This window comes from Ascaphus truei, chromosome 5, assembly GCF_040206685.1.
Source record: "Ascaphus truei isolate aAscTru1 chromosome 5, aAscTru1.hap1, whole genome shotgun sequence".
NCBI lineage: Eukaryota > Metazoa > Chordata > Amphibia > Anura > Ascaphidae > Ascaphus > Ascaphus truei.
In genome coordinates, this window is record NC_134487.1 from 15,861,610 (window position 1) to 15,882,672 (window position 21,063).

The 21,063-nt window shown below is 45.0% G+C and overlaps 1 protein-coding gene across 1 annotated transcript in view; it reads left to right on the forward strand.

Moving 5' to 3' along the window:
• The window catches only part of LOC142494627 (uncharacterized), a 223,779-nt gene extending 215,096 nt beyond the window's left edge, over window positions 1-8,683 (forward strand). Inside the window, exon 5 of the mRNA XM_075599057.1 lies at window positions 5,860-8,683. The gene's annotated coding sequence lies outside the window, so the exon portion shown is untranslated. The remainder of the gene's footprint in view (window positions 1-5,859) is intronic.
• Window positions 8,684-21,063: the final 12,380 nt, after the last annotated feature.

The window sequence follows — 21,063 nt, forward strand, 5'->3', positions numbered from 1 at the left end:
AACTCTGGCATTAGTAGGTGTAACGTAGTCTAACCTGGTTAAACGTTGATGAGATTAATCCCTTAGTCAAACAGTTCATGTAAACTACACCAGCAGAAATACTTTAGGTGTACGTGCCCGGGTGTAAAAACGCCCATCAAAGGGAAATGAATGAGATCTCCTATCCACTTCCCATCCATGGCAAAACGCGTCGGGGTGAGGGGCCTTGTATCAGGCAGAATGGGAAAGACGGAATCTTTTATTTGTCTTGATACTTATAATAAAGGTTCCTGAAGATAGGCAGGAAACACAGAACTAGAGAGAGTATCCACACCCGGAGCATCATTGTTTGCGTTAATGGCGCACCGGAGAAACGTAAGGGCGCGTCGGGGAGATTGTCTCTCTTCGTCGGGCGTTTAAACACACGGTGCGTGTTGCATCCCGTCCCTTCGTGAACTTTGGATGACTTCTGTTTGCGGTCGCGCACTGTGACCATCCCTAATATGCTGCCACTATGGTAGATATGTAGATCCTGAGCGGGGGACCTGATTGCTTTATGGTTTTGATTCTACCTGGCAATGTGATGGGTGAGACGGCTCCTTCTTTAACCGCTACTGTGCCGGAATAGGGGCACTGCAGGTCCCTGTGGGTGACTGCTATACCGAAACAACCCTGTAAGATTAATTTGCTTTCCTATTGACGCAGGTTTTCATTTTCCTGTGCAAATCAAGCCATAGGGAAACGTGTTGACCTACAGGCAGCGGGGTTTTTATATATGGCATTTTGACATTGCTGAGACTAACACAGGGAGGTCACCGCAGTAATATACATACAGTAGGTCTCCTGTGCAGTCACACAGCACCCTCAAGTGGGCATTTAGCAAGAATGCAACACTGCAGGTCTAATGTTGTTTATCTGAGTTAGTATATGAAGTTATATAAAGGAAGGTCACGGGTGTAACCCCTTCACAGCCGGAGCGGCCCAGAACATATATCTACAAACAATAGTGAAACCGGTCGGTACCCCATTGCCAGATCCGTGTGACCCCGGACAGCATATGCAACATGTGGCCAGCCCCCGCTCTGGCCATGAAGGGGTTAAGGATGCATCATGTCCATTCACATTGTTCCGAGCAGATTAGGTAAACATTACCCGAATGGAACAAGCTGTTCCCCTTTGGGTACTGAGTAACTGTGACCTCACAGGGGAGGGGCCGCCCGTCCGAGCGTGAGGAAGGAAGTGAAAAACAAACCAGAAAGTACAAAAAAAATATATATATATATATATATATATAAAAAAATTCTCATTGTGAAATCCCTCCTTGGTTTTGCTAATTATAACACGACGCGTGAGATAATGATGACTCGGATGAAGTCTGGGGGGGGGGGGGGGGGGAACCAGGCGCCGTTCAGTGGGATACGACATAATATTAAACATCGTTTGTACTTGTCGATGTTATTTTCCGGCATATAGAAAAACACTGGGCTCTGAAAATGCTTTTATCTTGTCTTTCTTCTTGAAATAATCCAGACCATGTAGACACAGCGCGCTCCGTAACATTTTGAAGGCACAACGAGTCCCTCGCCCAAATCTAATTTGGGTAGAAGGGGGGTAGTTAACGTGCCGGAAGCACGAGCTGATACTGGGATTGTAACGGGGTTTCGCCCCCACTTCAAGGCTGTATATACTGTACATATATATTTATATGTGTTTCAAACGTAAACAAACTCATGGTGCTTCATGAGCCTTACTACAGGGGTGGGAATCTCCAGTCCTCAAGGCGCCACCAACTGGTCAGGTTTGAGACTGTCCCTGCTTCAGCACAGGTGGCTCAGTTTGAAGACTGAGCCACTGATTGAGCCAACTGCGCAGAAACTGGGACCGATTAAGCCACTTGTCTTGAAGCAGGGACTGATTGAGCCACCTGTGCTGAGGCTGAGGCTGATTTGAGCCACCTGTGCTGAAGCAGGGGTATCCTCAAAAACCTGACCTGTCGGGGGGCGCTTGAGGACTGGAGTTGCCCACCCCTGCCTTAGTACCATCACACTTCGTCAACAAAGTATCTATCCACTTCCCGCAGAAGGTATTTGTTTGTCTGACAGCACACGGTCTCGCCGGGCGGCATGCGGGCATGCTGCCAGCTTTGCTTCTAACATTGACCAGTGATTCCTTCCCAGTTATTATTGAACCTTCCCTGCTGAGTCACACCAGCACTGTCAACAGGGTTATTTACTCTGCAAAGTCTTCTGACTGGCACGCGGTGTCACGGAGCAGGGCAAGCAAGCGCGCCGACAGCCAAGGAGAACATTAACCCCGTCCCTGCCGGAGGGGGGGGGGGGGGGGCTGGGGGACACGTTGCAGAAACGGAGGCGTTCCGCGGCGTAGATATCAATGCTTTTTAACAACGCGCGATCACATTTCATCTCTTCTACCTTATCACTATTTGATTCGCAAAGTCAATTAATATATGTAAATATAATTTATATATATATGTGTATATATGCATGAGTGTGTGTATATATGTATGTATGTATGTATATATAATGGTTATTGAGGCAAAAAGTGACACTGTGTGCTCATTTGCATGTCATTTCCCAGAATCCCTTGCTGCAGTGGAAGTGCTGTGTGCTGGGTGATAATGGGGAAAGGCGGGGTTGCAGACCTGCCTAAGACATGCAGATGAGCATACAGCTATATTTGCATATATATATATATATATATATATATATATATATATATATATATATATATATATATATATATATACACACACACACAGACACACACATTTATTTACTCTCTTTTTTTCATCACTGTGAAATCCCCTAGTGTTGATGCAAAAATACTTTTTGCCGGGAGTTTTTAATATGGCCACCTCCTATGATTTTCTAAAACAAATGTGTTATAGCTCAGTCCTGCAGACCTGTCATCGCTTTCCTCTGAATCCTGCTGATTTGGAGCCAGCAGCGTTGCTGAGTTGTAGAAGCAGCAGTCACATGAACCCGAAGAGAGCCTCACGGGTCAGTACCTTTCTGTGGCATTCTTTGTGTCAGAAAGCTAAAAAATCTCCCCGGTTCGGGACCCGCACGATTGACATCTCTGCTCCTCTGGATCATTTGTACAGTATGTCCGCTCTCCCTCCTCGGATGAGCGCGGCCCCTGAACCAGTTCCCCCGCTGCCCACCGTTCCGTCTTACCTGCCACCGCCGCTCAGGGGGTTCGCTATGATGTCCTAGAGCCGGAGTGGCCAACTCCAGTCCTCGAGGACCACCAACTGGCCAGGTACTAGGGATATCCCTGCTTCAGCACAGGTGGCTCAATCAATGGCTCGGCCCGTGCTGAAGCAGGAATATCCATAAAACCTGAACTGCTGGTGGCCCTTGAGGACTGGAGTTGGCCGCCCCTACCCTAGAGAAGCGCCCTACGCATCATCAGGTTGTTCCTTCTGCCACTCCATAGGCAACTCTGTTAGTAATAGTAGTATTTTTTACTGTTAGTAATAGTAGTATTTTTTACTGTTGGTAATAGTAGTATTTTTTACTGTTAGTGATAGTACAGTAGTATTTTTTACTGTTAGTAATAGTAGTATTTTTTACTGTTAGTAATAGTAGTATTTTTTACTGTTAGTAATAGTAGTATTTTTTACTGTTAGTGATAGTAGTATTTTTTACTGTTAGTAATAGTAGTATTTTTTTACTGTTAGTAATAGTAGTATTTTTTACTGTTAGTAATAGTAGTATTTTTTACTGTTAGTAATATGCTTTCTTTGGCACCTTCATTTCCAAATCCTTCACCTCTCTGTGCAAACCTTTTTCTTGTTTTTTTTTTTTTTATACATATTTGGGTTTACTTTCTCAAAATGGGACAGTTCTTTATCATAATATATTTGAAACGTTAACCTTTGCTTTTGGCAAAGAAGATGTCGCTGAGACTCAAGCTGTCTTCATACAATAATAATATTCTCATTTTCTTATGGCAGTATCTAATGAACCGCGAGCTGCCCTACAGAGCTTACAATTGAACACCTCGAAGCACAGAGAGAGAAAGTGTTTTGCCCAAGGTCATGAGATCCGTACACCTGTTTCCGAGGCAGTGCCCATGCCCCTGAGACACTCCTTCTGCCGTTTACCTTTAAAGCAGACCCAGCGTGGACAGCATTGCATATTTAAATCATGGAAACCTTACAAGTTGGAAAACCAGTTATATTTTTTTTACATGGCTGATGGCTTTCCGTTGTCGCAGGTTCCTCAAGATCATGAACAAACAAAAGTCACTTGTTGGTTTCTTGTGTTACCTCTTCACGATTTCTCAGTGGCAGCAATTTTCCATCCAAGATTGTGAACACATACTGTAGTTACATAGTAGATGAGGTTGAAAAAAGACGTACGTCCATCAAGTTCAACCTACGAGCCGGTGATTTCATTCACCATCAGCACAGGCAAATTCCTCATCTGTTTGTAGTGCAAAATAATTACGTCCATTGTAAATTTAAAAAAAAATTAGCCTGTAGATATAATAACTCCGTTTGGTTAACCCAAGACCATAATTGATTCATAATTAGGCACCCCACGGTGGATGATACAGTTAGGGCATTTATTTATTCACCAACATCCAGTAATAAGTATTAAAGAGGCAAACAAAGCAGCACGAGAAAAATATATCAATATAAATGTATGTTTGTTGTGTGTGTAGGCAGCCTTTGATTACCTTTGTTGAAAACTAATTACCTAAGCTGCCGATCGATTTGTTCTCCCGTGATCGATCAGCAAAGATCCTGCTTCCCAGGGTTCACTAAATGGCTGCCTTTCAGTTTCAACCCAATCCTTCAGTCAGTGTAGCTCAGCAGCTACAATGTATTCTTATATTACTAAGGTAACATTATCTATTGTTACAGTTTGCAGCTCAAACTTCTGTGAATATTGGCAACAAATGATCACAAACTGGAAAGTGTTACAAAGGTCTTGCACTGCTGGGACATGTGCTAAATCCTGCTGTAGAAATCAAAGGATGCTCAGTATAATAAAACTACTTAAAAATGGCATTAAGAGTTGAATAATACATTTAAAAAAATGCAGTAAATATGATCTACTACTAAAGAACTGATTTATTATATATTAAAAAAAAACATAGGATATTGCTTGGATCGCCTTTTAAATAAGGCTGTTAAATTAATAATGCACTATCTGCACCCTCCCTGTTATTGATGGTTTCTCTCTTCTATTATAACCTTCTGGAATTGCAAAACCAATGACTTATAAAAGACCACATTGGCCTTGTTATGCAAAATGCAGCGTTTTCGTTTCAGAGTTTCTAGGTGGACAGTGGTCTGTAATAAGATAAGAGGTTTGAAGCTATCTAATAGGAAAAGCCATTGCTCCACTTGTACTATATGGTTTCTGGAGGCAGAACGCTTCTGCTTTATTTCTTAATCACTTCCAGGCATATTCTTATTGCATAAGGGGCTTAACTTCCAGCCCCATCAGCGACTAGCTTTGCTCTAATAATTGCAGCCAGATAAGCTTCAATAATCAGAAATATGTAGCTACTGCATAACTGTGTTATGGGAGGGGCGTGTGACGCTGTATTCTTGGACAATAATTCCCGGTGTTATTCTGTACTTAGTATTTACGTTGGACTAACTAGTTATTCGGTATGCTCCCGTGCCGCCCGATCGCACCACGATTGGCCGCTTCGGAACATACTGAATAAAATGAGCTGACGAGTATGTCGGCAGCAAGCCGAGCGCGCCACAAAGAGGTGACCGGTTCCAGAAGAGTTGAACCCGTCTTGCACGGGATATATTTGATTTCTGCGGTGCAAGAACGGCGCGATGTAAACTGATCATATTGCCTAACGTTTTCACCGCTTTCCTTTTCCTAGATCACCGCGGGGAGTGGCCGGACAGCGCTGAAACGGCGTGGAAACTTTTTCCGGGAAGCTGGTTTTATGTGGTGGTTTAGATTTAACTGCACAATATCTAGCACCATATGAAATCAGTGTCCTTGGAAGGAGACAAACTGCACTGCGAGGACAGCCAAGGAGCAAAGCCAGCATGTATCAACAAGACCTGAGCACTGTGTCTGTACCCTGCATCTTCCATGGGAAATACTGCATTTTATCATGCATTATTATTCGTGCGTCTCACTGTTGAATGATGTGAGGTTTGGGGTTTATGCTCCTATTAAATATGCTGTAAAGCAGCTTCCCGGTGATACTACAGTAGGCCTATTTGAATGAAGCTCTTCTTCAGCTATGGGAAGTGGTTTCAACGCATATTGAATAGGGGGGGTTGGAGGCTCTTTGCTGTTTTGCCCCATTAAATATAAGAATAGGGGTGTGTATTAGTAACAGGGATTCTAGGAGGAGGAGGGGGATTTTTATTCCAGCAAGGACTGAGAAACAGAGAGGCGGATGCAGAGGGCAGAGCCGCGGCACACACGCACACTATGAGGTAGTATGGAGATAAAGTGGACTGGATGCCGGGATGCAATAAATACAAGCTTTACGTTTTTCAAAACCAGGGTATCATGGCAGCCACGTGGGTCACAGCCCCACGCCACGTGGGTTATGAGCAAGAACATTTTTAGGAGCATAAAGAGAAGCAAAATTGGAAACAATACAGGGGTCTGATCTGGGTCATTAACACCTTCTTTTTAAACATAAATCTGACATCTACATTATAAGTATTTTATTATTTTTTAAAGTGAGACTTGGGAGGGCTGTGATTTCCTCTGGCTGCTCCCACTGTGTGATCAGCAAGAGCTTGTACAACCACAGTCCCCCCTCCTCTTATCTTTATTGGCTGTCTGACAAGGATGGGGGGGGGGTGGTAAGGTGAAAGAAAACACTTGATTGACAAACACTTTCCCACTCAGAAGCCCCTAAGAAAGTCAAGTGTACTGTAAGATTGCACCTTTACTGAAATAATAAGAGTCACCGGTGTTTTAAAAGTAAGCCACGGGTATCACCAGGCAAAGACTTATGACTCAGATCATGCAATGTGACACACACACGGCCGTAGCATATTCCAGGACATCTAAAGGGTAGCAAATACCTGTGTGCACGTCAGCACATCACTTACAGAAAGTTTACACTTACTGGAGAGGATATCGGCACGATAGGTAGATGACATTTTAGCAAAATCAGATTGTACAGCAATCGCAGCTGGAAGACTCGGCCATACATTTTTTTTATTTTTTATTATTAGTACCTTTTTAAACTTTTGTCTCTCGAATCGTATTTGAAGCAAACAAACAAACAAAGTCCACAGCGCACAAAGAGTAAGGAAAATAAGAAACCCGTACATTTCAGTTGCAGAAACTGCTAGACACAACAGTATACAGAAAATCATATTTTAGAGACCTTCCATTCCTGAGACTCTAATAATGTATACTGCACCTAAACAGCATCCCAGCAGGACAATAAATAATAATTGAATGATATATATATTATAATAATATATATACAGTGGTTGACAAATCACCAAAAAATCTACTCGCCACACAAAAAAATCTACTCGCCACCTAGTACCAAACGTGTGCTGCTTGGGCCAATATTTACTCGCCCGGGGGTTAAATCCACTCGCCCGGGGCGAGCAAATGTATAGGTTTGTCGAACACTGTATATATATATATATATATATATATATATATATATATAAACTCCTTCATCTTTAAGATGCTACCTGTAAGACATTGCCTCACAAGCCCCTTTGGCAGTGAAGGTGTTAATCCACAGAGTGTCCTGGTGACGTACTCATGTCAAAGCCCATTTTCTAAGGGAGATTGTGCTCAGCGCTCTCCGGAAGCGCTTAACGCGGTCTTGAGACTGAGGAGAAGGGCCTCACCCCCCCTTCCCCCCACCCCTTCCAGCTTCCAATCAGGTGCCGGGTATTGAATGACACATTGCTATGTTTGCCATTAAAAAAGTGTCCGTGTTTCCGTGAGGAATCCCACTGACCGGGTTCATTTGTGCACCGAGTCAGCAATCTCCAGGTTGTCTTTGAATTCCCACCTCGGAAGGATCCGCAGCCTCCAGCAGACACACTGTATATATCCATGTGCTCACCTGCCTGGTAACTGCCCAGTGTGGAGCACGGTGCCCGCCCGGGTAACGTGGATGAAGACGCCTCCGGAGCAGCGATAACTTGAACCCCCTTTTAGAGGATAACCGATTTCTTCTGGTGTTCAGAGTGTCTTGCTTTTTCTAGCACCATTTGAAATCGGTTATAATGATCGGGGAAACATCAGAATGCACATCCTCCACCCTCCAGATCTCCGAGCGTGCTGTGCGCCGGGGGTGGGAAACTCCCGCCTTCAAGGGCCACCAACAGGCCAGGTATTAGGAATATCCCTGCTTCAGCACAGGTGGCTCAGTCATTGATTGAGCCGTCTGTGCTGAAGCAGTGATATCCTGAAAAGCTGACCTGGTGGTGGCCCTTGAGGACAGGAGTTGCCCACCCCGGGTCTACACACTACTACGCCCTTTGTACTAAAGTAACACTGTGTTGACAATGCTAGTTTTTAACCTTTAAAAATAAAAAAAAGCCTTTCCTGCCAGAGGTTACAGCAGTGAATGATTTCCCAGTGCGTGTGTTGTGTTTTAGTTGCAGTCGAGTGCAGGGATTCCATCGTTTAAGCCGCTGTTTGCATGACCATCTGTCCTGTAAATTGTGCCTTGGTTACAATAAACGTTGATGATAAGATTCCAGCAGTCGTTGCACGCCTTACAATCACAAACATGTCCATTTAACCCCTTTGCTGCTGGTACAATTTGAATGTTTTTAATGTGTGTGTGTGTGTGTGTGTGTGTGTGTGTGTGTGTGTGTGTGTGTGTGTGTGTGTGTGTGTGTGTGTGTGTGTGTGTGTGTGTGTGTGTGTGTGTGTGTGTGTGTGGTAAATAAAAATCCCCCCCGTGTGAGCACAGTCACGTCTCAGACAGGTCTGCAACCTTGCCTGTCCCCATTATCTCTAAGCATACCGTGCTTCCGCCGCCGCAAGGGATTCTGGGAAATGACATGCAAATGAGCACACAGTGTCACCTTTTTGCTTCGTGTCCATTTTAACATTGATCCCTATATGCTTATGCCTGCCGCATTACACAGCTTTTCAGCGCAGCCTGGGTTAAAGAAGTGCATAGCCACTAAAACTTGGATATAGATATACAGTAGGGCCCCGCTTCTCTGCGTTTCGCTTCCCGGCGATCCGCCAAATACGGCGGTACCGAGAAGGGGGCCACCATGTCTGCGCATGTGTAGAAGGGAGAGCGGGCGAGATCGCTCAGGACGGGGGAGCAGCCGAGTTCGCGCATGCCAAGAATTGGGGAGCGAGCGAGGTCGCGCATGCGCAGAAGGAGGAGCGGCCGAGGTCATACATGCGCAGGACGGGGGAGCAGCCGAGTTCGCACGTGCACAGAAGTCAGAGGGGGCGAGGTCACGCATGCGCAGAAGGAGGAGCGGCCGAGGTCATGCATGCGCAGGATGGTGGAGCAGCCGAGTTCGCGCATGCGCAGAAGGAGGAGCGGCCGAGGTCATGCATGCACAGGACGGGGGAGCAGCCGAGTTCGCGCATGCGCAGAAGGAGGAGCGGCCGAGGTCACATTAAAAAATCCTGACCGGGACCTCGTCCTGATAATCCTGGAATTGATTTCGGCAAGAAATCCTGGCTGCGACCGCTACGTTGATTTGTAGAACTTGGCCGCAAAAGACGGGACTTAGTCTCTGCGATGCAGACTTTCCTAGCTTCAAAATGAAGCCGGTTGCTCTGCTATTTGTAACAGAGCAACTTTGAAAAGCCGCCTTTTCATCACCGGCCCAAGCCACAAGATTGCCTGGTTCTCTGACTGGGGCTTCTCCTTACATACCTTCTGCAGTTCTATGTTCAGCATGAAGGTAGGTAGAGCGACCAATCAGAGCGTGGGAATTCCTCCCTGCCAGCCAATAGAAATAGAGGCTCGTACTTTGGCTGACGTCAGGGGAGGAGCGTGCCAAGCCGGCTCAGGATGCCCTGTGGGTGTGATATACGGATTGACCAATGGGAAACGCGCCACCATTCTCCGCTTCCCCCAGTCAATCCATTGCCACCTACTGGGCACGCTCCACTGAGTCTGGCAGACCAGAGGGTCCTCCCCGCAGGGGGTCTCTGTTCTCCGGACCCAGTACTCCACCGCACCCCAACACCTCTCAACATCCCGGCTCCTCTTTGAACTACCGACTCCATACAGACATGACATTGTCTATGCTGATGCCCTAGCTGACTGTATAGAGTCTTATAGCAAACGTCTAAAATATTATAACATTCACTTTAATAAAGTATATACTTTGGGGAACTTATACTTACAGTATAAGGGAAATGGTTTTGGGATATTTCGGCTCGAAATCCAGGAGTCTGGGGGACACTGGGTTGCCCCGGTGTAATTCACCCCGCGTTCCGGCAAATCATGCGTGCTCGCCGGGGAGAATTAAAGGACTACCGGTAACTTCAGCCCCGAACTCCTGCAAACAAAATCATTTTATTTCTACCCAAATATCCCCCCTAAAACTGACACACAAGAAATCTCACAGTTTTAGGGCCAAGGGAAGATGAAAACAGAAAAAAGCAAGGGTCACTTTATTTTCAACATGTATTTCCCTGGTCCCTGGCTGATGGTGCTTATGTACATACCAAGGACCCCAGGGTTTCAAGGGTAACCAGAGGGCTTAACCTTTATTAGATTGCCTGGTTACCCGCTACCGTCACAGATATGCAATGTTATTATCACGCTTCATTCGCGTGTCATTGTAGTTAACGCTCTCCCATTAGTTTATTCCGTCAGCAGACTTCCTTGCACAAACAGTTGATCATCGAAAGATCGCTCTGACACTTCTCTGATACTCAAGGTGCCTGGATTGGAAACCATAACAGATCAACCTCGGCAAAGACTCTTCTAAAGGTTTTTCAGAAGAAGCCTGATTGACGGAACAGCCAAACGAAGAAGCGGTGCACTGAGGTAAGTAGAGAACCACACTTTGTCAATGTCCCCTGCGGGATGAAACGCGTCAGAGGTTCCTAGCTTCGTTTGTTCCTTTTTTTCAATAAAATAGTCGTTTTTTTGTTAGAGCTGCGTGTGGTTCTCTACTTACCTCAACGCACCGCTTCTTCATTTGGCTGTTCCGGTTACTACTGCTGGTAGCACGTTGGATTCCAGGACACACTACACTGCAGGCATTCACTCCGGTGATTCACCCTCATCTCTCCGTGGTTACACCGGATCAAGCAGCGTGACAGCAGGTATCTTCATTGGCAGAGTGGGCTGTGGGTGACTTAGCGTTAGCCAGGCTGTTCTTTGGATAGTCGGCGACTCTTAGTGTCACCTCACATCACCCCTCCCCCCAGCCTGCTCCACTGGGTCCGCTTAATACGCTTGTTAAGAGTGTTTATTCATATGCTGCAGACGTGTGTCATTAAGAATAGGACATTCTACGCTTGTTGGCCCTTGAGCACTGGCAGCAGAATCCTTCTGCATTGTTTACTCTGATTGACGGAACACTTGGGGAGCAGCTAAGACATATAGTGACACAAGCAACCGGTCAATGGGGGAGAATGGTCAGGTGAGGTCTTTTGGGGTGGAGAAGACGAGGCTGCAAGACGAACCTATCAGGCAACCTGAGGAACACAAGTCATCAAGGACAGCGTGAGCTGCTCAAAACGCCAACAAGAAATGTCATCCTTGCGGTTCTCCCAGTGGTTTTCACCTCCCCCCCTTGGTCGAGTACATAATCTCGATTGGGAACATATGGGTTCTTTTGTCGTTTTGTTTACCAGTTAAATTACAGAGTGCACTATAATATTGTGGATTTATCATACTGGACTTTTTTGGACTGGGAAAGCACACAGCACTGGCAGCACCTTTCTCTACTAACCTTTGGGACTCAATATTTATTTTACACTTCCTATTTGATGCAAGTCTGGAAGAACAAGCTCAAACAAGACGCGCAACAAAAATGTATTATACAGTATAGAAAGCTTTTTTTTTATTTTTTTAATACCAGCTGTGTACTTCTTTCAACAAGGTAGGTCCAAAATCCCAGTATGAACGGGACGTCCGTGACAGCTGCTACCAAGCTCTTGTACTTCCTCCAGCATCTCCTCCACAGGTCGTCCCTGAAACTGGTGCTGCTATTTGATACTAATAACTTTTAATTCATAAGCTTTATTCTCTAATATTTATTTTATTCCAATTATTCATTAAAAAAAAAAATTTCATCCAGTAGAAATATTTTATTATTTCACCCAAACTATTTGGACTTTTGCATTTTTATTTTGACTAATACCATCTTATCGAGATTATCACCAAGGTTAATGTTAGCTGCTAGTAGTTTTTAGCACACCATGTCTTCACACTTCTTCAGTTGCGTTATCGTGTTACTAATTATATCTGCCTCTTGTCTGTTTCACTTCCCTATAATCTCTTTTTGATGTGGGCAAGTGAAACTTGGGATTCTTTATCTTCCTACATTGCATATTGTTGTCATGGGGGGGATAAATGTTATTTTACAGATCGATATAACAGAGAAGAAGCCATTTATTCCCTTGATGCTTAACCCCCCTGACTCACGGGGCCCAGGACGCCAGTACCCTTTGTCCCCCCCTGATGGCGGCCCTGATTCCCTTGATGCTTAACCCCCCTAGACTCTGTGGTCTGTTTACTAACGTTGCCTGGCTGCACAGCTAGGGCAGAACCAGTGCAACAAAATTGCACCAGATTTAACAAAGGAAACATTCCTATTTGGGACATATGTACAGTATCAAGTTTTGTAATTCTGGAGCAAAAAGACTGTTCCTAAAATTTACTCCAGATTTACACCACGTTTGCCTTGATGCATATACCCCATTGTTTTAATGTGTTTTTATTGAAAAATCTTGTGCTTTTTTTTCACTGGTTTTGACCCCGTTTTTAATCTCTGCTGGCAAAGGTGCTTACAATGCATTCCAAGTGGTTGTGAGTTTCTTTGGCTACAAAGTGGTAAATGGGCTCAGATCTCTCTAATTAGTTTGCCAGATTGAGCAAGAATGTATCACATTTATTTCATATAGCAATGTTAAAGAACACTTCTAAGCACATTAAAAGAGCAATCTAAGCCGTTTTTTTTTTTTTCCCTTTAATTTTTTTTAAACAGGTTTGAAGCGGGGGGTTTCCAGAGCTGAACCCTATTCAGGGATACTTAACTCAAAAGGCGGTGCCGGTATCGCTGCAGTTTTCAGCTTCCTCGTCACATGGGCCAATAGGCAGCCGCACCTCCCCCCCCCCAAAAAAAACCCCCCATACACTGACCATGGGGATGGTCTCAGGCTGCAAGGTCCCAGTTTTCCACATCTGCTGTGGGCCTCCCTCACTCCCCTATGCCAGGCCTCATGCCGATCGTCATGGAGGCCCCTGAAAGGGGAGCCCTGGATGTTGGGCCTGGCCTGAGGTTAAGCCCAACTTCTGTGTCTGGCTGACGGGCCTCTGGTTGCCACCCACGCCCTCTGGCTCTCCCATGCTGCTGTGCGCCTGCCTCACTCTCCCGTGCCAGGCGTCTCTCTCATGCCAGCGATGAGAGAGAGGCCTGGTGCAGGAGAGTGAGGGAAGCTCACAGCAGCTGGTGAGAGCCAGGGTCCGGTGGCAACCAGAGGCCCGGCAGCTGGACGCAGACATTGGGCTCAACTTCCAGTGCTGGTCGTCCCCTCGCACATGCCGGACCCAGGATACTGGTCCCGGCTCTCCCCCTGCCTGCAGCCCTGCTAGTTTTAGAAGAGGCCCCCTTCCTCAAACACTGTCCAGAGTGGCAGGGGGAGTGGGGGGTGGGGGGCATGGAATTATCTCTACAATATCTTTTGCCCTGATCAATTTGTAGATGACTGATTGGCACACAGTTGCCCACTCTTGTGCAGCTCCTTGTACATCCCTGTATGTATGAATTGTGATCAAGACTTCCCAAAGTTGCTGTGCCGTCTGTCCGGGCTCTTTATGACATATTCGTTTAGGGTAACCAAACAGATAATATATTGTACGATTCAGGCTTCTGCCTGTTTTCTTACGTCCCAGCGGGGGGCTGCAATAATTTCACTGAAATACATCAAAAAGAAAGCCTGCTCAATCGGAGCACTTACTAGACATAGATTTCCCTGTCTGGGGTTGAGCGGCTTATCCGCTTTCCAACTATATGAAATACAGAACATTCATAATAGGTTTCAGAATTCATAAGAAGAAGGTTTTTAGTCACCTTGCAGGGGGAGAGAAATGTGACCTTTAAAACTGGCATGCCTCTCCTGAACGTGGGCTACAAGATCCTAGCCAAGGTACTAGCAAACAGGTTAAAGAATATCATCAAGCATATCAGCCAGTGAGGTGAGTGTTAGGACCTGCTAACGGTCATGCCTTGAAAGTGGCAGCAGGCTTAAGACGCTTTGGCCAAAGAGTTAAACTAAATGACCCTCTTACAAGAGATATATAGCTATTGCACTGTGTGTTTTTGTCACATTGGAAGTAGCTTTGGGCATCTTTGTTTGTTTTTTGTTGTATACATTTCACCACGCCCACTAGCACTCCTTTTGACACTTATATACATATATATATATATATATATTATGTGGTAATGGTTGGGGTTTCTCAGAGCTTGTTGGGAATCTGTGTATTTTGTTAACTGTGTGCAGCTGGTCTCAGTTGCTTATGGGAGGGTAGTGGCCCCTCCCCCCAAGGTTTAAGCTTGCCCCACCCCCCTTTCCAAGTTGTCAGGTTAGTTTCATTTTGCCAGGCTGCAACAGATCCAATGCGATCATTCTTCCTGTAATTATACAGGTAAATAAGAATTTTAACCCAGGTAGTGTTAGGACCTGCTACGGTCCTGCCTTGTAAGTGGCAGCAGGCTTAAGACGCTTTGGCCAAAGGGTTAAACTAAATGACCCTTTTACAAGAGAATATATAGGTATTGCACTGTGTATTTTTGTCACAGTGGAAGTAGCTTTGGGCATCTTTGTCTGTTTTTTGTTGTAAGCAAATCATCCACCCAGATCAGACATCTGGCATACCCTGTCACAGGATCGCAGACAACCTCAACCTAATCACAGACTCCGTGTCCTACATCCAAGGCCACCACATCTGTGTGGCCCTGGTCAGCCTTGATCAGGAGAAGGCCTTTGACCATGTCTCCCATGATTTCATTGGCAAGGTGCTACAAGGGATTGGGGTGGGAGAGCTGTTCTGTTCTTATGTTAACCTGAGGTACCTTGATATTTGCAGTGTGGCGATGGTGAACAGGTGGAACAAAGACCCCTTCCCTGTCCTGTCAGGTGTCAGGCAAGGCATCTAATCTCAGATACGGTATTAGAGAGGGTTGGGGTTCCTTACAATGCATCTAATCTCAGATACGGTATTAGAGAGGGTTGGGGTTCCTAACAATGCATCTGATCTCTGACACGCTATTAGAGAGGGTTTGGGGTTCCTTACAACACATGTGATCACAGACACGCTATAAGAGAGGGTTGGGGTTCCTTACAATACATCTGATCTCAGACGCGCTATTAGAGAGGGTTGGGGTTCCTTACAATGCTTCTGATCTCAGACACCGCTATTAGAGAGGGTTGGGGTTCCTTACAATGCTTCTGATCTCAGACGCTATTGTAGAGGGTTGGGGTTCCTTACAATGCATCTGATCTCAGACATGCTATTAGAGAGGGTTGGGGTTCCTTACAATGCATCTGATCTCAGACACGCTATTAGAGAGGGTTGGGGTTCCTCAGAATTTCACAATATAACAATAGGTTCCTTAACCAAGAAAAAATTGCTCTAAGCATTGGTACCAAAGATGGAAACAAACGGTGTACTCATATTGTCCTTTTTCTTTTTGGAAACTTGAAACAGTTTCTGTCTGGGGATTTTGCCCACTTCTTCTATAACCCATTGCAGTTACTTTATTAGATAACCATGTTCTGCACATTTTTCTATCATTTCAGTAGACCTACTCTCATTTTCAGAAACTATTGTCCATACCCTTTTTTTTCTAAGATGCTATACTCCAATCCCAGGGTTTACATAATAAAAAAATAATAATATTGAGTGCGGTTGAGTTATATTGTGTAATAAAATGTAAAAACTCATTAAAATTGTATGTCTTCTTTCAGAGTTATTTCTATATTTGATCAATTTTCTTCTTTTCATATTATTCACTATATTAAATTCTTCACCCACTGTAACAGAATATTTTCCTTTAGCGTGTAACACTACTTTAAAAATATTTTTTTACTTCGGGGTAACCCTCTTTAAGTGCCGTACGGCAATATTTCGCAAATTTGTTTCAAAATAAATTGCGACGCTAAAGGGTGCTTTATTGTACAGTACCTCACTGGGTATAGAAATCTGCTTTTATATTGGTTATCCTAATCCCATAATAAAGAGATTAACAGGCTTAACCAGCACTGCTCTTTACATGGAAGATATGGCAGTTTTGCTGAAGGAGGAAAAGGTGACACTGCGTGCTCATTTGCATGCCGTTTCCCAGAATCCCTGGCTGCACTGGAAGCAAGAAGATAATGGGTAAAAGCAGGGGGTTGCAGACCTGTCTGAGATGTGAATGTGCTCACAAGTGATGTTTTTATTTGCTGGAAGAGGAGGAATTCTGGCAGAGAAGACTTGTTACAAGCAGGAAAAGCTCCCTCTGACTGTGAGAAGTACCAAAGAGCATTCAGCGCATAAATAATACAGACATCTTTGGCAGTGAAGAGGTTTAAAAATGTAGCAATCTTACTTTGGCAAAGCAAAACGCCATGTTATGTTTGGCAAGTGAGAACTCCCATGGTGATTGAAGAAGACATTACAGAGTGCTGCAGCTTGGAGGAAAACAAGCTGTGCGTTCATCGATTTCAAGGAATCCAGCCTAACACAACATCCAAAAAGTTCACGGTCTCAAGACGCATGATGTAGCCTTAAAGTTGCATAATAAAGTTACCCAGTGACATCCTACTCAGAGCTAATATTTCAGTGGTTGGGGACTTTTCTTCCATATTGTGTACAGTACTGTACTGATATGAAAAATATATATACTGTATCATATAAAAATATTACTTGTGAGTACATTCACATGTCTTAGACAGGTCTGCAACCAGACTGTTTCGACCTTGTGAGTCATCAGTGTGAGGTTGGTTGTATTGGCTTTGCCATTTGAGACATGAGTCTATCTTCACCACACATTATTTAGGTTATGGTGGATGAAAAGGTGACTGAAAAGCCTCCACCGTATAGCATATAGCATATAAAAATATTACTTGTGAGCACATTCACATGTCTTAGACAGGTCTGCAACCCTGCTTTTCGCCATTATCACCTAGCATACAGTGCTTCCACTGCAGCAAGGGATTCTGGGAAATGACATGCAAAGGAGCACACAGTGCCACCTTTTGTCTCAAAACCATTATTGCATGTAACCTTTAATAAGCCAATGCTTGCTGTTTTAAACACAGCTTTTAAACATAGCCTGGGATGAGATGCAAAGCCAGTGAACCCACTCACAGACAGACTGTTTTGACCTTGTGGGTCTCATCAGTGTGAGGTTGGTTGTACTGGCTTTGCAATTTGAGACATGAGTAGGTCTTCACCACAGTCCAATGTTGATGATAGTATTACCTAGGTTTTCATTTTTTCTATATTATATTTTGTAATGAGCACGGAAACTGCCTTATGGCACTTATTATATGAGAGCAACCATTTTCCTGATAATATATATATATATATATATATATATATATATATATATATATATATATATATATAGCTCAACCCCTGTTATAACGCGATCCGTTACAACGCGAATCCGCTTATAACGCGATGCACGCGTGACTCCCAATTTTCGTATTTATGAATACTTTACAACACAATTATTGGTATCTTAAGTACTTTATTGTACAATGCATACAATTTAACATTATTTCTAACGCGATCCGCTTATAATGCAATGTGATTCATTGGACCCCTAGCACAACGTTATAAGGGGGTTGAGCTGTACATATATATATATATATATTGTGACAGAAACCAGGGGTTGGTAATAAACTCCATATACAGGGCTCCCAGGATACTGAACAGTTTCTGTCCTGTCTAAGCTGAACAGGGCAGCCTCGTGGTACAGGCACTCCATTCCACAGTTTGTCTGCTGCCTGTTTTCTGTCACCTGTCATGCTGATTAGAGTTCAGGTATATAAGACCTGTTTCCTGTTTCCTCTGGGCCCCGCCCAAGAGCCTGGAAGGCTGCTGAACTGCAGAGGGGTGAGAAAGCCTCTTTCCCAAATCGCTTCATTCATTCTGTTAGTTTGTCTAAAGACTGCAAAGGTACTTATTTTGTTGGTGGAAGTGGACAAGCCACTTCCAACTCTGAGTCAGGGACATCTAAGTTTAAGTTATCGCTCAGACGAGCAGCTTTTTGTTTGGCTTTGTTTTCTGTTTAAACTGTGGCAGTCTCAGTGCCTGGGACTGAATAAACCAGGTATAGCCTGTTTAAAGGAACAGTACGTGACGTCTCATCATTTAACCTACCCTAAAAGACCGTGTTCTAACAGTCCCGGACAGACGGCGGAGCCCCGGAGTAAGCCGTTTGTCACATATGGTGGAGAATGCGGGCAGAACACTGAAAGGTCTGGGGGTTAAAGAACTTTAAAAAAAAAAAAAAAAAAAAAAGAAGGTTTTTTTTTCTCTCTCTCCAAACAAGATGGAAGACGTGGTGAGTGCGCTGGTACGCAATGTCGCTGTCCAGAAAGACGCGAATGAAGCCCAGCAACAGGCGAGTGAAACCCAGCGACAGCTGTTAATAGCCCAGCAAGAGACTAATGCAAACCAGCAAGAGACAAACCGCCTGCTGAGAGAGGAGCAAAAGCGGTTTGCTCAGGGCTTACAGCAGGAACTCGAGATCCTGAGGGGGACTATCAGTAACCTTCCACTGGCAGAGGCAGCCCCAGTTCCGAAAATGACCAGGGCAAGCCACTACCTTCAGAAGATGGGACCCTCGGATGATGTGGAAGCCTATCTTCTCACGTTTGAACGCACGGCACAGAGAGAGGGATGGCCAGAAGCTGAGTGGGCTGGTCTAATCGCACCCTTCCTAAGCGGCGAACCCCAGAAGGCTTACTTTGATCTAGAGCCAGCCGAAGCTAACGTCTATGCAAAATTGAAGTTCGAGATCCTCGCCCGCCTCGGCGTAACCACGGCTGTTCGTGCCCAAAGGTTTCACGCATGGTCCTTCACAATGGATAAAGCCACCCGAAGCCAGATGTATGACCTCATCCACCTCGCCCGGAAGTGGCTACAACCCGAGATCAACTCAGCAAGCCACATCGTGGAACGGTTGGTCATGGACCAGTTCTTGAGGAAACTTCCCTCTGCCTTACGCCGTTGGGTCAGTCGGAGTGACCCCCACAATGCGGATGAGCTTGTGGCCCTTGTAGAAAGGTACAGTGCAGCAGAAGAGCACCCGCAACCCACAGTCGTGGAGCAACCCCACTATCCGAGGTTCCAGGACTCTTCCAGAGACGGTAAAAGGGTACCGGGGTTAAGGGGCGCTGAAGAGCGGCGACCACCTTCACGCCGCTCCAGCAACAGTGGTTCGCACACTAAGGGCAATAGCCAACATGGGGAGCCGGGAAAAGGCTCTAAGTGGGACACAGACTATGTACCTAAATGTGTAAATTGTCATGAGAGGGGCCACACAGCAAAAATCTGCCCACTAAATGATGAGCCCATGCAATGCAACAGCGTGGAACCTTATTCGCTGTTGTCCCAATGTATGGGCCCTAGCCCAGAGGACCCCTTGAATAACCATCTGTGGGCATTTGTAAAGGTTAATGGTAAGAGGGTTCGGGCACTTCTTGACTCTGGGAGTATGGTCACACTAGTGTCCGAATACCTATTGCCCATTAAGAAGAAACAGGTAAACAGTTCACAAAGAGTGGCAATTTGTTGTATACATGGGGATAATCATGAATATTCCACTGTTGATGTTTTTTTTGAAACAGAATTTGGTTCTTTAGATTTCAAGGTGGGTGTTGTACCCAAACTGGCACATGATGTGTTAATAGGGACCGACTTTCCCCATTTTCTAAAAATGTGGTCCCCAGCTCAGAATAGCGCCCAGAGTTCAATAGCAGACCATAACGAAGTGTTAGAAGAAACAAATCCTTTCCCTTTTTCAGAAATGGAGGTTGACGAGGGCCCAAATAAGAAGGGGGAAAAGGAGGAGTGCTGTGAAATTCCCTTCCCCATCACTACTTTGGTAGGGAATACCCCAAATCAAGATGTTGATCAGGCACTTACCACCCCAGTACAGGATAAGACCCTCGCTGACCTAGAGGTCAGTCCTGGGAGTTTTAAGAAGGCCCAGTGGGAGGACCCCACATTAGCGGTAGCAAGGGGAAATATACGGGACCAGAATAGTACTCATGGCCAACCAGATAGGTCACTTGCCTACCCCTACTTCGAGGTAGAGAACGACCTAGTATATCGGGTTGATAAAAGAAAATCAGTTACAACTAAACAATTGTTGGTACCACGGACATTCCGTAACGTAGTATTACACCTCGCACATAGTCATCCATTGGGGGGACACCTAGGGGTGGAAAAGACAAAAGAAAAGGTTCTCCGAAGCTTTTATTGGCCTGGGGTTCTGGCAGAAATTACAAACTATTGTTCCTCATGCCCAGAATGTCAGATCACCGCCCCGTTCAAAGCATACCGCAGCCCATTGGTACCCCTTCCCATAATAGAGGTACCATTTGACCGGATTGCTATGGATCTAGTAGGACCCCTAATAAAGTCTGCTAGGGGACATCAGCATATATTGGTAATATTAGATTATGCTACCCGATATCCGGAGGCAGTTCCCCTACGTAGCACCTCTGCTAAAAACATAGCAAAAGAGTTAGTACTTCTGTTTTCCCGGGTCGGAATTCCTAAAGAGATCTTATCTGACCAGGGAACACCATTTATGTCCCAAGTAACAAAAGAGCTATGTAAACTCCTAAAAATCAAGCATCTCAGAACCTCAGTCTATCATCCACAAACAGATGGTTTAGTGGAAAGGTTCAA